Raw genomic sequence first — 8641 nt, forward strand, 5'->3', positions numbered from 1 at the left:
AGTCAGAGCGAAACGAAAGCATAAAAAGAGAGAGGCAGAGAGAGAGGAAAAGAAGGAAGAGAGAGAGAAAGAGAGAGAGTCAAAGCGAAAACAAAGCAATAAAAAAGAGAGAGGGAAAGAAGAAGAAGAAATTATATATATATATCATAGGTATGGTATTTGCGTGCAATATGTAAATTTATTAATATATTATATATATATATATATATATATATATATATATATAGAATACATACATATATATACAACACACATGTATTAATCTATGTAAAAAATGCATGTACATGTCCCTGTTATATACATACATCCAATATAATATATATATTAAATATATATATAGAAAAAATTATATATATATATATATATAGATAGAGATATATCTATATATATTTAATCTATCTAATATATATTGCCGAATTACTATTATGATGTACAAGTTAATAAAACATCTATATTTGCAAGCTGTGAAAATTCATCATTTCAAACCATGGCTGTGGATTATGTGTGGTTCAAGTATTGCTATTAGTGGATATTTAAGTGTGTAACTTTTAATTCTGAATGTGTGATAAAATAACGTGAACGCATACCTATGACTGACCTGAATCTAGGTATGTGGTATCAGGTAATATTGCACAGCAAGTTTGTGTTTAAGGTTTTCTCTCCTCTCTTTTCTTTCTTTTCACAGGTGTTTGTGTTACTCTCCATCTGTTTTCAACGTACATGGTATGTATGGGATTTGCTTTTTTCTCAACTAAAGCCACTCACAGCTAAATTGTGCCCAATTCGTAAGAGCAATTTGTCAACGACTTTCAGAAAATAAAGTGGACGGATATGGAATATATTACACATCCTGGTATATAGGCTCATTTATGGCCAGATCAATATGTCTCATTTTCTATGCAATGCGCAATGCAAGTAACACGATACAAGCCCTAGATAAGAGTTTGTGATGAGAGCCCCTCGCCTAAATAAACAAAACAGCTGACCCAAACCACGCGCCGCGGTGCAAAGTAAACAAAAACAACAAGATAACAACCGCACATGTCTTTCTATCTGCTTTTAATCACAAATTGTGGGCTCCTAAAGGAGCCGATGATTTGGTAGAGGAGGCAGGTAAACCGTGCAACCTTCTAATTTTACTTTGGAGGAGGTGTACTTGGTGACAAGGGGGGTGAGAATAAAGGGGGGGGGGTGGGAGGGAAAAAAACGCCTTGGTGCCCTCACTCAACAGCGTGCTTGGCCAGTTCTCCGGGCAGCAACAGCCTGACGGCGGTCTGGATCTCCCGGCTGGTGATGGGTGGAAAAACGCTTGTTAGTAGTGTGCAAGGCGGGGAAAGCCCTCAGCTGCAATGCGCTCCAAAGATGTCCGTTCACGAACGAGTTTCATGATGGACATGGCCTTGGAGGAGATAAAACCCCCCCCGTGTCCGGGGTGGACCTGCTTCAACACCTTGTAGATTTAGTAGATGCTGTGCTCTCCTTCCTCCTGCGCTTCTCTTCTTCTTATCACCCTTGGGGATAGACTTTTGGGCCTTTACCGGCCCTTTCTTGTACCTGCAGCCTTTCCGGAAGTTTTGGGTGGGGCATCCACGTGGGTTAATAACCTCATTAAACAATGAGAAGGATAATAAACTGGAACTCGCCACCGAAGTGGAAAGGGACCAGTTTTAAGTTAGATCGAAAGAGAGTTTGGTGAAGAGAAAACAGTCCAAAAATGAAGCGAAAGTCGTAGTTAAGTAGTGGGAAGGACAAACTCCCTGTCTGACTCGTAAAGTTATTGAAGTGTCCCCCATGGTCCAACTCAAAAACCTTCAGGAAGGCCGCCAGGGTCGGAAGGTACAAAGTCTTTGTTGATTGTTGATATCGATTCTCTTCTTAGCTGTGGGGGTGAGTAAGTTGAAGAGGGTTGGGAGGAAGGGTCTGGAATCTTGGGTTGGGTTTAAGGATAAGGAATCCTATTATTATTGTAATTCAATAAATAGAGTTAGTAAAAACCAAAAAAAAATATAATTAGTGTATTTTTTTTTTTTTTTTTTTTCTTTTTTTTTTTTTTGTTTTTTTTCTTTTTTTTTTTTTGTGTTTTGTTTTTTTTTTTTTTTTTTTTTTTTTTTTTTTTTTTTTAAAAAAAAGGCGTGATAAAGCGATAGAGGGAAAGTGGTGAAAGGAAGCTGGAGAGATAGTGAAAAAGAAACTTGGGAGGAGATAAAGTGAGAGTTAGAAAGTTTAAGTAGAGTGGAAGAGAGTAAAATTTTTACTTTTTAATTGGAGTGGTCCTTGAGGAGAAGTGAAGTTGAAGTGAATAATGGAAGTGTGTAAAGTGAAAGAGGGAAGTGATGAAGGGAGCTGGAGGGATAGTGGAAATGAAATTTGCGAGGGAGATAAAGTGAAGAAGGAAAGCTGAGAAAGGGTGGATAAAGGAGAAAAGATAAGTTGTAAGACGCAAGGAGAAAGAAGTCAAGAGCGAATAGCTTGAACATGTGCGCCCTTAGAAGCTTAACAACCCCGTGTCAACCCCTCGGGAGGCAGCCATAAAACCAGACACTACCTAGTCAGGCTATTTTTGTAAGGGATTGTTTTTTTGTTTTTTTTTTTTTTTTTTTTTTTTTTTTTTTTTTTTTTTTGATTTTTTTTCTTTTTTGGATTTTTTACATTCTTCAGCTCTGCCCACGCTGCACTTCGCCGACCCAGTCGCACGTCACCTCTCACTGCTTGCATGATGTGCCGTGCTTGACCGTTGAAGTGGAGCCCTGTGGGTTGGCTTGTAGTCTTGGTTAAAAGGTGTTAAAAATCGTTAATTCCTTCATTCTTGAACTCTGCAGGTCCTCTTGAAGTTTTACTTCGGTTCTTGTCTTCCTCTGTCTTCTTTTAGCTTCTCCTCTTCATGGTTGCCGGATCCTTACAATCACATCGTCTCCTGTACCTGATGCCGTGAATATTGCCTCAACTTCCCCCTTCAATGCCCCCATTGATTCGGGCTGAGGCTTTGGGGCCACCAGCATGTGTGCCCTTCTGGACGAACGTTGAAGGCGATTGTAAGAGCTCCTCATCCTCAGTCTTGGATTTTTGTCCATCTTCTTCTGGCTTGATGGTGGAGTCTCCTGGTTGGATCGCTCTCGATCCTTAGTCTTTCATGGATCTCTCGTGCAGTGACGACTTCGGGAAAGCGAATATTCAGAATCACATTATGCCTGCCTGGTATCTGAATAGTCGGGTAGCCTTGCATCATCTGCCTTCTCGGGAAATGGTGTGAGTAGGCACTCGGCGGGTATTTCCATGATGAAGGGCCGCACTATGGGCTTTAATAATGTAGAAGCTTGGTTTCAGTACTCAGTGTCCTGGAACCTTCTTATCGTGTTCAGCTGATGTTTAGCTTTGGTTCTGCTCTATCATTTTATGTGAGGACAATTCCTCTTCTGCCTAATTGTTAGCCCTAGTCAATCCTTTGCCACTTATGTCACAGTAGTCCACTGCTTTCTTCGTCCCACTATCAGATCTGCTGTCTTTGAACTTGGCCACAGGAAATGACTTGGAATTTTTCTCATGTTGGTTTGAGATCTTTCCACTGTCTTTCGTATCGATTGATGGTCATCTATGGCTCTTCTGGCAGTTTCATGAGTGCCATCATCTCGATCGAATCTCCTCATACTTGAATTATCTGAGGTGATGATTTGTCGTCGGCATACATATAGTGATTGCCTGCCATGTGGATGGTATCAGGCCAGGTCTGCTGTATATATTGTAAACAGTGTCGGTGAGAGGGCATCTTCCCTGTGGAAAACCACTCCATGAGGGGAATTGCTTCGCCGACTGTATGGGGGGGGGGGGGGGGGGGGGGGGGGGGGGGTGCCGACGACTAATCTTGCACTCCCCGACTGTTCAGCAACAAAGGTCACACAATAGCTTGGTCAAGGACGTCGGGAGGTCTGCCTGATGATCTTAAAGTTTCAGGCCTGTGTGCTCAAACTTTGTCCGAAGGCTTTGGCCACATCTCTCAGAACCACATTGAACTTGGTTCCTTTCGCTCATGGCAGTGGCGATTTCTTCATATATGATTGCAATGGCTGTTGGATGTTCTCCCTCCTGGCCCTGGTCCCGGGAAGCTCATGTTGCCTGGAGTTTGGCAAATCGTTAATCCTCACATGTGATTTCGCTAATCTTATGTTCTGTACCTTTTCAAAGACTTTGCCTGGGACTTCCAGTAGGATTGATATTGGTCTGTAATTCTCTACTTTTCTTGGATTTTTCCCGGCTTTTGGTATCATCCTGACTCTTTGCTTCCTGTGAAGTGGTCAGACGGAAGTAAGCCAGCAGGGAGAGAGAGCATTGTATATATGTTTGCCAGGTCTCAGCAAACAATCTTGTTTGGAAGATTCTGCATGGATTGTTTTGTTGATCCTGCTTTTTTGCCTGGAGCATTCTAATTCTTGAAACTCTGAATAGTTCTTTTGACATCTGTGGGGTTTGATCCTTGGTCAATAGTGGATACTGTGGGGATCCAGTCAGTGAAGTCTGAAGCCAGCTTCTGGATATAGGAGGTTGCATGTGCCTTTCCTATTTCCTCTATGATGGTCTCCTCAAAATCACTGCTTCAAAGTTCTCTTCTTTCTTCTTCGGTAATTCGGAAACAATTTGTCACAGTAATTTCTTGAACAGGATTTCTTGTTCTTCTTCTTCATAAATTCTTCTCATCCTGCTTCGTTTGAGAGGTAGGCTACTTCTGCATTCACTTCTTCCCATCAGTTTCGCTTTATTCCTGACCAGAAGACTGTGGATCTTTTCGGTTCCCATTCAAATTCCCACTTTTCGAACAAGTTCTTCCACACTTGTCATTTGCTGCTCTTCTCCAGTGGTTAGAGAGTTCTCTTTGCAAGCTTCTATATCTTAGCTCTCCAGGTCTTGTGTTCCATCCATGAATCCCTGCATAGTGCTGCAGGTGATTCGACTGATATATTTAGCAGTCTTACTCAGCTGTTAGCCTTGGATGGGGATAGTCCTGTGGCCTAGAACTTGCTCTTGGGTACATGATGAGCAAGTGCAGCTTCAACATCGCTGTACCACTTTTTGACTTCCTCGTCAATCTCTTCCAATGTTTGCAGTCCTCAAGTTGGGCTGCAGGCTTGGGACTGAGCCATCCTTGAATCCTCCCCAATTAGCCATTCTAAAGTTGAATCTGCTACAGTTTAGGCTTTTCAGGATTGGGTTGGATGATATCTTGAGGGATGATGGGCAGGTGATCACTGGATTGGCTTGCAGGGCCTGGGTTCCATGATCACGTTGTGATGGTCCTTGGTTATTGCACAGTGCAATATCGTGGTTTGGTTGCTGTGTTCCCTGTGATGTAAGTTAGGGAAGTCTGGTTTGCCCCAGGGGATTAGATCTCCATCAGCAATCATTCTAGCAATAGCATTGCCAACCATGTTGCCTGCTCTATTGTTTAGCATTGGATGGTTGGCATTGAGGTCTCCCACTATGTATGTGGGTAATACTTGACGTCGAAGTAGCTGTACAAGTCTTGCAGTGGCACAATTGCCCACTTCTTGGAGGCAGATACATTGTAGCCACTACTATTGGACCTCTGCTGGTCTCCTATCTCCATTGCCAGCATTCGTCAAAGTCGTGTCGAGAATCTTATGTCTTGATTTCTCTTCTGACTGCTATTGCTATGCCATCACTTGCTTCTCCAGTCCTGTTCCTCTGATAACAGAAGTAGGGGAACAGTTTTCAGGCCTGTCTGTGTCCTTCAAACCATGACTGTTGGATCAGGACTACATCTGGCATTTAGGGCTCTATACATGCCCGACAGTTCGTTCCTACGAACCATAGTCCCACTTGAGGACAGTTCTGCTGAACTACAGTGATGGTGTGATTCACTTGGGATTTGGCTGCAGGTCCATCGGTCATGCCTCTGCCTTGGGACCATCATAGCCATTCCTCAAGTTTTTTTTTTAAAACTCAGTCCTGCAGGACTCAGGGTCGAGGTATGTGATAGCCACACCAACGAGATTTAGGGAGGCTGCCCTAAGTTCTCCTATCTATGATACTGGACACATTCATTCCATCAGATTTCAGCTTCTGATTGTTGTAGGAGTATTCATCCTCGCCATTCTTGATGTATATACTGCAACATCATCATCATCAATATTGCCGTTTGTAACGGTTTTTTCTCGGCACAGTGTACAGGATGACTCCTACAGCTTTTGCCCTTTGCTTCCCTGGCCTTCTCACATTCTTGCACCTGTGTGGGGAATGGCACCCTCACATACTGGGGTGCTGGTGCAGTGGGCTCTTTCCAGTGGCGGCATTTCTTCTTCAAGAACTGGCAGATCTGGCATTTTCTTCTTCTTCAGGTGCTTCTGTGGGGGTTTCTGTAGGGAGCATAACCTCAGGATGCCTGCCAGAATTTACATCATTTGGAAGGTCCATCTCAGGGAGGTTATGTTCGCCTCAAGGCTAGCTTTGCTTGTTCTGCAAAGGCAGCCTGGTTGGGCAAGGGTTGGCCAGTGGGGCGTTGCATTAGAGCGATCAGGGTTTTGACAGCCCATTTGTTGGGCAGTTGCATGATTGGAGGTTGAGTTTTCTTTGATGGCCGTTTTGTGAATTTCGAGCTGTGACTTTGGCAGTCTTTCTCAATTGTTTTTTCCCCTCAACCTTAGCGCTGTAGCCTTTGCTGTAGGCCTTGACCACTTCATTCACTGAGTAGTCTGTTCTCTGTTCTGTACTTGCCTTCCGCATTGCTTCTTTTTCTTCTACTTTAGTAATTTCCTTCCTTCTGATGGGACAAGCACCAGCAAGAGTTTCTATGGTCGCCTCCACAGTTCAGGCATTTTTTTGGTGGTGTCTCTTGCATGCAGTAAACCTGTGAACCATTTGTCCCACATTCGCTGCATTTTTTCTGAGTTCTTCTTTTGTGCATTTTCCCTTTACATCCATATTCATAGCAATTCATGCATTGAATCACTCTGGTAAAATCGTTCTTTCCTCGATCTGGGCCGGGTTTTTATGCTGTAGTTGTATAAGAATTAGACCTTGTTCCTTTTATTTGCTTCCCTTTTTTTTTGTTGGGCAATGTCGTGTATGTCTGGGAATCGAATCTTAACGATTCCGTGCTGAGGCTTCTTAATACACGTCGGTCAACTTTTTGTAGCTTTAGGTTGTCTGACACCAGTGCTCGTTCCCTGTGATTCTTCGGTCGAATGGCTATGTGATGTATGAATCCACTTTCTTTATCACGATTGTTCATCTTTGCTTTGGTCTCTAATGGGCATCTGGGGTTCATAGCCAGAGTTTTTTCAGTTTGCGGCCGAAAATCTGGGGACATAAATTTGTCAGCATCTTGAGATGTCTTAGGTAAGACAATGTAGCCATTCCTTGAGGTCTATAATCCTTAAGGAAGTGGATGCCATTGCCGAACATGAACGAGTTTAGTTCCTGTTTCCTGGTCAGAGTCGAGTATGCCTTCAAGATTTATCTTAATCTTGGTTGTGGAAGCCATGGTTCTCACTAAGCATATCCTCGTCCTGTCAGTGAAAAAGGTCCAATTCCTGCCTGTGGGTTGCCAGATTAACGTCCTATATCATGACACCCTCCTCTTATCTCTGAGGAGCCTAACCAGGTTGCTGATGTAGACGGTGTCTAGCTGAGTTGGCAGGAGTGTGTAGAGTGGGCCCTGCCGCAGTTACCCTAAGGCCCTAACAAAGGTGGCAACCTCCGAAGGGTTTCTTACAGTAATCCCGACGAAGGGATCCCCTTTGAGACCCCGGCCTTCGCCGGTAAACCGCAGGGTTCGCCTTCAGAAAACAAACGGTGTTATCCTAACGCCGAAAAGTGGTGGTAAAGGACAGGGGGGGACAGGGTGTGTGCCTACAAGGATTCTCTTGTAGCACCGAGGTGCTTGGCTCGAGAGAGCCGAGTGTCAAAACCCTTACTATGAAGGGATCTCTTTTATATGTCCAACTCCTTTAAAGATGTCAAACCTCCCTTGCATAAGTGTTACTCTCGGGGCTGGGGATTAACCCTCCCCCAGGTAAGCCAGGAGTCCTTCTTCTTCTTGCTATAAGCTAAGTTACAAAGCACAATGTGTCGTATCCATTGAGTAGACTAATCTTCAACTCTTCTATCCATGAAGATGAGAAATGTTCTAATATCGAGTACTATTGGTAGATTCATTCTATCTTACTAGTACTCTGTCTCTCTGAGTCGGTAGCTTCAAATAGCTTCAGCTCGTCGCACGGTTCCACAGCTGGGTTGCAGCACGATGTGCTGTTTTATCTCAGGTCCGAGGTCGCAATCCAGATAACGCGCCGCGCACAAGAGCGACCTTACTGAACTGTCAGCCGCCTCGCTCCCCCGCGCCATACGGTGCACGCGACCTGCATACTGATCGAGCACTTTCTTCAATATATTTGAAGCCACACAGCCGATAAGGATTTTTTTGACCGGACAATTGTCCTTATATTTGGCCGGACACGGGCGGCCAGCCTCAGGTGAGTGAGCCGCGGCGAGTGGCTCCAAAAGGGCGTGCGCCACCGTTGCCATCTGAACGCCATCGGGAAAGTTTTCAAACCGGTGGGCGCCTATAAAATAGGGATGCTCTCGATTGCAACTTGCAAAGGTTTTTTGAGATACCTATAAAGCAAACATC

The 8641-nt window shown here is 43.9% G+C and overlaps 1 pseudogene; it reads right to left on the bottom strand.

Moving 5' to 3' along the window:
* Positions 1–1080: 1080 nt before the first annotated feature.
* On the bottom strand, positions 1081–1609 carry LOC147468327 (histone H2B-like; annotated as a pseudogene).
* Between the last annotated feature and the right edge of the window lie 7032 nt (positions 1610–8641).

The sequence above is a fragment of the Penaeus japonicus genome, unplaced genomic scaffold (genome assembly GCF_977035675.1).
Source record: "Penaeus japonicus unplaced genomic scaffold, GWHDUDI00000001_assembly GWHDUDI00000029, whole genome shotgun sequence".
Lineage (NCBI taxonomy): Eukaryota > Metazoa > Arthropoda > Malacostraca > Decapoda > Penaeidae > Penaeus > Penaeus japonicus.